Source organism: Porites lutea, chromosome 6 (assembly GCF_958299795.1).
Source record: "Porites lutea chromosome 6, jaPorLute2.1, whole genome shotgun sequence".
Lineage (NCBI taxonomy): Eukaryota > Metazoa > Cnidaria > Anthozoa > Scleractinia > Poritidae > Porites > Porites lutea.
The window spans coordinates 3954700-3967014 of NC_133206.1; the positions used below are offsets into that span (position 1 = coordinate 3954700).

The 12315-nt window shown below is 38.0% G+C and overlaps 1 long non-coding RNA gene across 1 annotated transcript; it reads left to right on the forward strand.

Moving 5' to 3' along the window:
* Positions 1-1079: 1079 nt before the first annotated feature.
* Positions 1080-7562, forward strand: LOC140941259 (uncharacterized). The gene is made up of 5 exons (XR_012166439.1): positions 1080-1304; positions 2612-2752; positions 3569-3722; positions 5954-6134; positions 7185-7562. It is a non-coding gene; the product is annotated as an uncharacterized lncRNA (long non-coding RNA).
* The last annotated feature ends 4753 nt before the right edge of the window (positions 7563-12315 follow it).

A 12315-nucleotide genomic window follows, 5' to 3' on the forward strand; every position in this document is an offset into this window, starting at 1 on the left:
AGTGTATGGTTATGTATGGAGTGTATGGTTATGTAGAGGGGTGTATGGTTATGTATGGAGGTGTATGGTTATGTATGGAGGTGTATGGTGATGTATAGGGGTATATGGTGATGTATAGGGTGTATGGTGATGTATAGGGATGTATGGTGATGTGTAGGGGTGTATGGTGATGTATAGGGATGTATGGTGATGTGTAGGGGTGTATGGTGATGTATGGTGATGTGTAGGGGTGTATGGTGATGTATAGGTGGTGTATGGTTATGTATGGGGGTGTATGGTGTTGTATAGGGGTATATGGGGGTATATGGTGATGTATAGGGTGTATGGTGATGTATAGGGATGTATGGTGATGTGTAGGGGTGTATGGTGATGTATAGTAGTGTATGGGAATGTATAGGAATGTATGGTGATGTATAGGGGTGTATTGTGATGTATAGGGGTGTATGGTTATGTATAGGGATGTATGGTGATGTGTAGGGGTGTATGGTGATGTGTAGGGGTGTATGGTGATGTATGGTGATGTGTGGGGGTGTATGGTGATGTATAGGTGGTGTATGGTTATGTATGGGGGTGTATGGTGTTGTATAGGGGTATATAGGGGTATATGGTGATGTATAGGGTGTATGGTGATGTATACGTAGTGTATGGTTATGTATGGGGGTGTATGGTGTTGTATAGTGTATATGGGGGTATATGGTGTTGTATAGGGGTATATGGTGATGTATAGGGTGTATGGTGATGTATAGGTGGTGTATGGTTATGTATGGGGGTATATGGTGTTGTATAGGGGTATATGGTGTTGTATAGGGGTATATAGGGGTATATGGTGTTGTATAGGGGTATATAGGGGTATATGGTGTTGTATAGGGGTATATGGGGGAATATGGTGTTGTATAGGGGTATATAGGGGTATATGGTATTGTATAGGGGTATATGGTGATATATAGGGTGTATGGTGATGTATAGGAGTATATGGTGTTGATTAGGGGTATATATGGTGTTGTATAAAGTACAATAATATAATAATAAGTATATTACGGTACATAATAATAATCATATATGAAGTACCTACCCAAAAATTAGGTCATTTTCACCATGCCGCTGGCCAAAAGTAACATAGAGACAAGATCGAGACAAGGGGAGTTTCGTGTCATCTGCATTAGCGATATGCCGAAACGGTCGGAGAAGTGCGATTTTACCTAGTGCAAAGAGCTTGTTTCTCCCTCCAAAAACGGCTGGAAAATCGTGCGACTTCACGCGAAGAAGGAGAAGACGTGCCTGGTCCTAGTTCTGGTGAGGATAATGTAAGCAATATTCTATAGAGACTATAGATTCGATGAGAAGTACGGTACAGTTCATGTATTTGCCGACCATGCACAATTGCATGACTATCTTTGTACATTACTAGCTAGCATGATGGTATAATGGGGCATTACAAAAGATTTGATGTGGCAATCATGGAATGATCTGAACAGAAACCTTTTTTGTTGCATTTTTTTGCAGCTCCAGAACATGTCTTAGAATTAAGTATGTAGTGTTTTTGGTTTTCTTAGTACAATGAGCTTATTGAAGTCTTGCTTGGCAAGGTTTTAAATAAGATGCTATGTACATGATGCCTTTTTGATGTAAGAACATTTTGTAATCATCTCAACCACATGATATGATTTGCACCATGCCAAGAAAATATCACTCTAAATTCGACATTGCTTCGAATCCCTCAATTTAAGAAAAAGTTTTCTTATTTTATGGGGAAATTTAAAACAGATCATAGGATAAGAACTCTTTTTTCTGTGATTTAAACTGCCTGTTTAAAAAATAGTTTATATCCTATGATTTGTTTAAATTTTCTCATAAAATAAGAAGACTAAATTTCTTAAATTGAGAAATGTGGTGCAATCTCAAATTGAAGGCTGGTTTCCGTGTGATCGCTAAGATTGCCACGATCGCTGAACTTTTTTTCAGTGATTGCAGCGATCACAGTGATCGTAGCGATCATATTGAAACCAGCCTTTAGAGTAGATGATAGGTGCGGTTAGTACACACATCATGGTAAAAGGCATTTCCACATTAACAAAGCCGTGGTATGAATTTTAATGTGGATTTAGTTTACCGCAGCAACATGTAGTTACACACGAATTAATTCCCAAGTTGATTTAGCCATTTTTACGGCTTCATTTGCTCTATTGCGGTAATAATTGCTGTCAGTGATTGTAGTATTTCATGTTATGTTGAAAATTTACGGAGAGTTTAGCTGAAATTTTAACTGGTATGTTAGTGTTAGACTTGCGAAGGTAGTTAGCAGTTTGATTACATGCCAGAAATAGAAAAAATTTTTTTGTAAGTATTGTTCCCAAATCAGTATAGCCCAACTTATTAGTTCAATCAGTGTGAAATAAACCTGTTTATGTAACACAGGAAACTTACCTTGGGAAACGTCGGTCACACTATTAAATACAGTTTCCCGTGGTAAAAAGGCAATTTCCCATGGAAAAAGTGCCCTGTGTAACTGCACCTAATATATATATTCAATATTTCTAGGCTTCTGGTATACTGCAAAGTGATGTTTCAGGATATTATTTTATAACCCATATTTTAATTTCAATGTTTCTAGGTTTCTGGTATACTGCAAGGTGACGTTGTATCTTTGTATTTACTGGAGGCAAAACTCACCAGAAATGCAGTTGTCATTTTAGACACTGCTGCGACAAAGTTCTTTTTGAGGGACTTTAACTTGCGCACAAGATCTCTGTGGGTAAGTCTTTATTGGAATTTAGTATCCTTATATTTTTATAAACTCTTGATAGATTCTCTTCACTGTCATGCAACAAAATAATACATTGGAAACCGTCCAGTGGAAGAAGCCAAGAAAGTGAAATGTTATAAACAATTTGTCCAAGTCTCAGGTCTTTGTGGCCCACAGTTTCTGAGTTATTTGTCGAAACGTTTATGCACCTTTGTAGAGCATTGTATGGAGATGCCATATTGGTGTACTGTGTTGGTCCACCAATATGGCCGCCAGAAATCAACAAAAACATCTGGAGTTCACTTTTTCTATAAAAGCGCTTTCTTTTCACTGGGAAACTAGCATACCTGCACATAAACATACACTTGAAATGGTTATACTGCTAAGAATCAAGAGGAGAGACTTTTTTCATCGAGACAGCATTCCTATTTTGGTGTCACGCACTGTGAAAACTCAGAAGTTCAAATTGCAGTATTTTCGAAATGAAACATGCTATGGGACTGGAGACTTGTTCAAACGCATGGTGAAGCTTAAAAAGAAAACTTGCATAAGTAGCCAGCACTTCTCTCTCATTGTTTTTTTGCTACCACAGAGTCCTTAATAGAATGCAGCACCCATTGATCAATTTTTTTGGATTTATATAGCCCCTTATTTTGCCATTTACATGTAGATTCTCTTTAGTTTGTGCTCATGTCATGCCACCTTCTCAAGGTTGGGCACATGAGCACATCGAATCCTATTGAGCACACTGTTGTACAGAGTTACATGTACTTGTAGTGTAACAACATCTTGTATTAAATTGTTTGCATGTTCCAAAAATTACAGAATAAGAAGTACATGTCCCTTGAAAGAAGAGCTTGTTGCTTTCAAGATGAGCATGGTGGTGAAGCTGTCCATTGGCTCTATCAGTGTTCCTGTGACAAAGGATACAGTGATAGAGTGGCAGCATCAGGACCTCACATTAACATGTTACATGAAGGTGAGTGGAATCAATAAGGTCTCATAGTTACAAACATTGTAGTACAAGTAGGCATTAGTGGGATGTGAACCTGTAAACCTGCTTTAGTGGTGTATTCTTCTATCCAACTTAAGTTATCAAATACAGTGAAACCTGTATCAAGCAGACACCCTCTTTTAAGCGGACAGTAGCTGAAGTCCCCAAATTTGTTTTCCTTATTTACTTTAAATGAAACCTTTATTAAGCGGACACCTCTATTAAGCGGACACGGACACTTAGAGAGTACCTGAAATGGTCATTTTTATTGTTGCCAACCTGTATTAAACAGACACTTGTAATTAAATTCTACCACCCAACATGCCAGACACCGGAAATGCAAATGATTGCCACACACATATGTTAATATTTTTACATTAAAAAACATGACTTGACGAACTTATTTGATTAGTTTCACAGTACAGTGTTGTTTTCTATTTCGTTTTGTTTCTATAGAGCTTGTTTCACTTATCTCAGTTCTTTAAATCTGAGTTGCAATCTATGTTTATGGTACTATCATCTTTAATAAAGAAATTAATGCAAACGTATATCATCATAGTCTCTGGGAGTGTTCTAAACGTTTCCACTATTCATTTGAATGGCATTTGACACCTCATATGACGTTATCTATCAAAACCTGTATTAGGCGGACACCCTGTATTAAGCGGACACTACAGCATTCCCCGAGGGTGTCCGCTTAATACAGGTTTCACTGTATATTAATATAGTATGTTGATATGCAATATACCCAAGTAGCGTTTTACTTCCTATATTATGTTTTTGCAGAATAATGATTTAACAGACCCTCGCAGTGACATTTACTGAACTTAAGTAGCTGTGAGGATATATTCCTCTGTTTAAGAAGGATAATGGTATAGGAGTTTTTTGTTGTAACAATTTGGCAGCAAGGCAACTTCGTCTTCAAATACCATGTTGGGTTATTGTTAAAACAGTTGACTCTCAATCACTCTAACCCTTGCTAACTCAAACCAATTTGTCGTTTCCCTCCAAGCCATTTTTCATATAATTTTAAATGAAATAACTCAACTTCCAACAACTCGAACCTTTTTGCTTTTTCCCTTGGAAGTAAAGATTTTATGAGAAGTTGACTGTAACTTTAATTTTTTTCAAGTGCAATCAATCTCCAACATGTTACATTTTCTGTATGGATTTTATTTAATTGCTATGAATAAAGGCCAGGTCTGAAAACGGGTATGGATTTTAGAGGTCTGTTCTTACATTTTCTGGTCCGAAATATAATATGGAGAACCGGAAGGCACACTCTCTCCAAGAATTCGCCTGGAAGTACAGCCTTGTCAAACGTTATTTATGTTATTTTTCTCATCTTCTTCATCGGCTGGTAATCGAGCCCAGTGCATGGTCTATGAAAATTAGCTTACCTAACTACATACATCTCGGAAATTACACGCGCAGTAATGCACCAGCAGTAGAGAGAACTGTACCTCATCTGTCGAACGTCAATTGTAATGAAACTAGTAAAAGTAACTATAAAAAAGTGGCACTCTTTCATAAAATAAGAGAGCTTGCTCGCAGGCTACTTATACTAGAAATACACTTATACTGGAAATACATGTATCGCAGCTTGTTGGGGGGGAGGCCCATAAAATTTCAGGGGGGGAAGAATTAGAGTAAGTTGTATATCTATGAAGAACATTCCCTGATACAAGAATCTATCACGTAGAAAATGCTTTCGGTTTTACGTTTAGAATTACCTGATAACAGCAGATACAGGTTAATTACCCGTTAGCATGGAAAAACCCCTTAAAAATATTAAGGACCTTACGATCCGACAATGGCGACGTCCATGAAAAAGTCACTGAAAAATAGACTTGGCATCCTTTCAAACAATTTCGCGATTTTTCAAAGTCGCCCAGATACTTCAAAAAAGGGAATTTATGTTGGAGTTCAAAAGAGGGGGCCACTCCCGAGTTCAGACAAAGATGGTAGCATTTATCGCCTCACCGTCCCCGTCATCAAAAAAATACTTAAAAATTGGTCCTTTCACGTCGTAGTCGTGCAACGACGGCAAAGAAATGTACAAAAAAGCGTGATGCACGTGCAGAGTTGTTGTTTTGCCAATCTAAACCTATTGCGGTTTTGCCGTTCTCGTTGACGTCGCTGTCGTCGTCTCTACTCCTAACAAGATAAATAAATGATGTAGTCCCCTGAAAAGTTTCTTCTTATTTTTCCTTCAGGAAAAGAACATTTGTGAAATCTCATTCGAAGACCTAAGAAAGGCATCATCAGGGGCGGCCCAATGGGTCCATACAGCCGCTAGGCTAAAAAAGTATGGGCCCATTGAAGACCAAACTTAATTGCGCCTGGAGCGCGAAGGACCCCCTAGTTGGGGGGATTTTAAAGTTTTTTTATGCCAATGTAAGTATGAGTTTTTTTTAGAAACAAAAATAACTTTAAATATATATTGTTCGGGGGGAGTACTCCCATAAATAAGCTATATAGGTATGTCCCGCCCCGTCGGGTTGGGTTTTTGCGCCGTTTTGGTCTGAAAAAGGGTATACACTTTGCCCGTTTTGGTCTGGAATCGGGTATGGTTTTCGAGGGAACTACGGGAGTGTATGAACGTATTTATCGTTTTAATTCCAAATGAGTAAGAAAGGAAGAAAAATATGCGAATTCGAAATAGAGTTGAAGAATTTTTTGTTTGCGATCTAATCTAAGTTATGATGAAATAATTTCTGCCTAAAGGCCAGGTCTGAAAACAGGTGTGGAAAATGACATTTTTTGGTCTGAAATAGGGTCAGGATTTGGAAAACCAGGCGGCACACCCCCACCAAGAATTCCCAGGAGTACCCCCCGGATACATTGCCACATTTAACGGTATTCAGGAATTAATTTGAAAACTCCTATTAAAATATAAAACATTAAAATGTGCACTTGACAGTAAATTACCTTAGAACAGTGAAAACTCGATTTAACAAACCTCTGTACTTGTATAACGAACGATTTTCTTCAGCCCGGCCAAAATTACAGTGAAATGTATGGAGCAGAACCTACATTTAACAAAGTAACGAACACAATCTACAGCGGAAACGAAAAATTTACTTCGATACAACGAATAAATGTTAGCAAGTGATAAAAGATGAATGCCAAACAGACCAACAAGGATAAAACTCTTTTTACAGTAGTTGAACAGTTTTGTCAGTTTCTAGCGCCTTAGCTATGTATAGAAACCAGATCCGGATTATTAACTATACCTTGATATAACATTTCCCGAGCATTCGTTATATAGAGGTGTTCGATATAACGAACAATCCATTTGTAATAACTAACACATTTCCCCTGTCCCTTGTCACTTCGTTAAATCGAGGTTCCACTTGTACTTAAATTCGATCAGTAAAACGTCATTTTACCTTTCATACAGCAGAGAGGTTGATTACGGATTTGTTATTGTTGTTGTTGTTGCAGGAAGATGAAAGTTGGTCAAAGAAGACAATCACGGAAAAATAAATATCAATATCTATGAAAAAAAAATTGTGTAAAACTATTCATTTGTATCCTAAAAAACACCGTCCTATGAACGTCCTTTCTCCTTAGGCAACAACTACTCGTACGTCCAAGCTCCTTACAGAGGCGTCTTCTCCGTTTTCGAAATAACCACGTTTAGACTAGATTCTATTTTTAAAGAGTGAGGAATTAGATAAATCTTCATTGACAATCATTATCATTAACCACTCTCATAATAATAGGAAAGGCTTTTCGTTTTGCGTGGTTTGTAGAATCTTTTGACCCTCTTTTGCGGTTCATTGTAACTACTATTCTTTTATTAAAAGTTTATATTTCAGTTTATTTGTTGCATTAATGTATGTTCTTTTATCCCCACATAACGGTGACGTGAGAGCCTATTCACCACCAGTGTTTAGTTTTCTGTAAGCTTAAAATAAATTTAAGTAAAACCTTCATACACCAAGAACGGTGGCTTCAGAAAAGAATAAGGCCCGAAGTTGATAATTGGTGGTAGAAATGAATAGTCTGTTGAACGTTGTGCTTCTTCTGACAACAACTAGTCAAACACTTGAGCTCCGTCTAAAGCTATCTTCTCTACCACCAGTTTTTAGCTTTCTGTAATCTTTAACAGAAAGACTTAATTGCATGGATGAGAATAAACATTAAAAATTCTTAATACACAAAGGCGGTTTCCTTCGGAGAAGAATACGAACGGTCGAAGATGATAACTAGGGAAAAATAAAACAGTTAAGCCCCATTTACACGGCCGAAAATTTTTGGCACGGCTCGGATGAAAAAAGTACGCGTACCAAAAAAATTGGTTCGGCACGGATAGATTTAGTCGTGTAAACGACTTTGGCCCATCCGTGCCGAACCAAAATTTCACCCGTGCTCGGACCATGTCGAGAGGTTGTCCGAGCACGGATAAAACTGGTACGCGATCCTGAAAATCTAGCCCAGCTCGGATAAAAGGCCCGTTTACACGTTAAAAGAGAAGGAACGGCTCGGTTAGAAACAAGTACCGGTTCCAGACGAAATCTCCTGTTTACACGTACAAATTCTGTAATGTGCCCGACAGAAAAAGGCACGGTACGTGAGAGCCCCTTGGAACGGGTACGAGACTGTTTACACGTTCTTTTCTTCGAGACCGGTAACGATAGAGCCCGCGATAATTGAATAAAACTGCTTCGATTAGTTGTTCATATGCTCTTATACATACAGTAGACTGTGCGTATCTCCGACAATCATGGATGCAGGTTTACAAGCACTTTTCTGGTTTCTTCTAAAGAAGAGAACACGAAATTCACGTTTGACAGCGCGTGCGATTCGTCAAAGTTCTTATGAGAAAATGTACCGAATTAGGAGAAAAACAAGGCTTACGGTTCTCCTATTAACAGCCCTTGTATCGCACTTCACAGTCGAAAGGAGCTTCTGGCAAATTCCAAGAACAAGCGCTTGGTTTGATCTTACATACAGCACTTACTCTGACGACCAGTGGTATGCTAGCTTTCGAGTGTCGAAGAATACTTTCCAGTTTCTTCTTCCAACACCCATGTGACGTGCGCTAAACAACTGACGTGGGGTACCACGGGCTCATAAAAAACGTAACAGAACGGTACCGAAAAAAGGGCGAGCGTTTACACGTTGAAAAGAAAACAAAAATGTGGGTACGGAACCGTTTTTTATCGGTTCCGTTCCGAAAGGGGTCCATAGCCGCCTATGGACCTTTTAGGGAACGGAACAGATACAACTGGAACGGGTCAAGTACCGTTTACACGTCGAATTTTGTCGGAGCCGTTCGTCTTTTTATCCTGGCCGTTCCAATTTTTTCGGTCGTGTAAACGGGCCTAAAGTGTGCAGTGTAAACGATTAGCCGTGCCGAGCTAACTTTTCTCTGATGAGCCTTCGTGCCTTTGGTCAGCACCAGTGTGGGAGAGCATGTACAGATGAGCTTTTTCGTTAGTTCAATATAAACCAAAAGTTCAATAAACACGACAGTAGTTCAATGACCACACGTTAGTTCATTGATGAGCGTGGACAACATGCTGCTGGGGGGAAATAGCCGCAAATACGTTAGAATATTTTAATATAAATGTTTAGCATTAACTAAGAGGTAAATACTTTTCCGTTTGTTCAGTGTGTTCAATAACCACACAATAATTCAATAACCGCACCAGTATTCAGTGACCACCCATTTGTTCCTTGTGCGTAGACTACATGCGGCTGTGGGAATTCTAATGAACTTTTCGTCCGCCATGTTTTTACAGAGGAAGCAGGATGCGCACTAGGGAAGAATCGAGTACGCCGGCCGAGATGTTGAGCCTTTTACCCGTACCAAATCATAATTTCACATCGTTTAGCACGGTAAAAAAAAGAACGTGTAAATGAGTAATCAGTACTATTTTTTTGGTACGCGTACCCGGCTTTCATCCAAGCCGCGCCAAATTTTTTCTGCCGTGTAAATGGGGCTTAAGTTGAATGCTGTTTTTCCATTCTACTCAAACTGTTTCAACGAGTCAAACGTCTGAACTCCTCCATTTTCTGCAAAAAGCGTGTTACGAGAAGCATTTATCTTTTGTATACGTTTGGTGAATTCTTAGCGAAATCTTTGAAAATAACCTATTTAAATTTGTTACTAATAACGGAAAAGGTTTTTTTTATTATGCTTTACTATTCCCTTATTTACCCCTTTTCTACTTATGGTATTCAAGTTTGGGGTCTCACATACCTAACAAAAAACCAGTAACTACTTTGCAAAAACGAGTCGTCCGAATAATGACTTTTTCCGACCCTAGATCTCATTCTGAGCCATTGCTGAAGTCTCTCAGACTCCTAAAATTCTCTGATATAATTCATCTTGAAATTCTTTCTTTTGTTTATCAGTGGTACCATAAACTAAGCCCTTCTTGTTTTGTTAATTATTTTACCCAGTATCTTCAATTCATTCATATAATACACGTCAATCACGGATTGATAATCTGTTTGCTAAATCTGTTCATACCACTCAATACGGCATTCGTTCTCTCAGTTACACTGGTCCAAAACTTTGGAATTCTTTAATTTTATATCTATTGATGTTAAGAAAATCAAGCCGTTTTCCAGTTTTCGTCAACATATCAAAAATTCTTTGATTGATGGTTATAATACTATTATTGATTCCTAATCAGTTTTACGATTATATTATCTTAACTACTATTTAATTAATGAAGTAATACTTTTTATCTAAAACAACTATTTTGCATCTATATTCCTTCTACTCATATTCTTGTTTGGGTCACCTACTCGGTTAGTTCCACGAACTATTTAAGTGTCCCAAACTCTGCACAATGAACCTACAATTGAAATTTTCTCTCCCTTCACAATCTCTTAATTTTATATTTTAAAGCACTAATTTGTATTAATCATAATTATTCTGTGTGAGTTTAAATAAAAATTGACTTGACTTGACTTGGTTAGTAGAACCTCGTTTATGATCCTCCTTCACCATTCATTGAATTATTCTGTGTAAATCAATCTATATTTCAGTTTATTTGTTATTACAAGGTAAAAGAAGTCGAACTTGCTTTCATGCGTGTACTTTTTATCCGCATATAACGGTGACGTGGGAGTGTGGACATTCTTTCCAGGGTTGGAAACTGTGAAAAGAAATCTAGTAATAAAAAGAAAACTTAACGATTTCGACACCTAATCACCACCGATGTTTACCTTTCTGTAAGCTCGAAGTAAATTTAAATCAAAACTTCATACACCAAGAAGGGTGGCTTCGGGAAAGAATAAGGCCCTAAGATGATACTCGGTGGTAGAAAAGAATAGTGACTGTCTGTTGAACGTTGTGCTTCCTTTGACAACAACGAGTCAAAAGTTCGAGGTGCTTACAAAGCTATCTTCTCGGTTTACCTAAAAAACATATTTCGACGAGAATTGACCTTATTCACATTCAAATGTAGCAATTTTTTAGGCTAAACTGTGAAAGATCAATGTCCTAAACTTAAGAATTTGTTCATGCTTAGCGTGCGTATATCGAGTTATGGATGCACGCGGGAAGTTTGGAGAGCACGAAAGATGCGTAAGAGTTGCACGAGGCGATAGCCGAGTGCAACTCTAGCTTCTTGAGTGCTCTCCAAACTTCCCAAGTGCATCCATAACTCGATATACGCATAGCTAAAAGCATGAGCAAATTCTTTTATAACAATATAGCTGACAAAAATGCTTGCTTTTTGATTAACTACAAAATTCTCGTAACGCGCTACACAATAACAAACGCTTCTATTGGCTGATTACGAACACACCACAATCATCTAGTTTGAATGAGAATATTCTTTCCGTAGCTTTTCTGTAAAACTGAGAAAGAAAATCTGCTTCTTTATTCGTTAACGATCAATGGAAACTAAGCAGAAACAAAGGTAAAAGAGTCTTAAAGTTCACCTAAAGTTAAAATACTAACATGTTCGTAAGAAGTCGCGGAGTATGGTTTGGATTTGCTGAAAAGATGTTTACGTTTTGCTCGGCGAAATCCAGAAAACATGTTTTTAGCGAAGACGACTGTCATCCTTCTTTAAACTCATATTCATTTACAACATTAGCTGGTCATTACGGCTTCTTGAGAAGACCTGGCAGCAGTTGTTTTTGTGAGTAATAAATTTATGTCTTCTTGTGTAATTTGTGTTGTTATTGCGAGAGAAATCTTCCTGCTTCAGTCGGATTGTCCGGAGATAACAAAAGTGCATAACAAATTTAAAAACAACAATAAAAACGGAAATTTAACCTCTTAATGTTGTTGATGACCAGTTGGTGTCTGTTCTGTTCCCAGTGAATGTCTTTCGGCCAAAATTTGCTGCAGCTGGTCTTCCGACAAATTTGCGAAACGCGCAACATGCGAGTTTTTTCAATTCGGCTCTATTTTTGCTGCTTGTTGGGTCAGGACCTAAAAGGTCAATGCCGATAGAAAAATTGGGCAGTTCTTCGCTGGTTTCTTCCATATTTTAAAGAGAAGGAAAACTACACTGCAGCTTAAAAGACGACAACTTTGCAGCCAGGTAAAACAAAATGCTTACGTCATCTTATTTACGCACGGGCGTGCGTAAATAAAGAT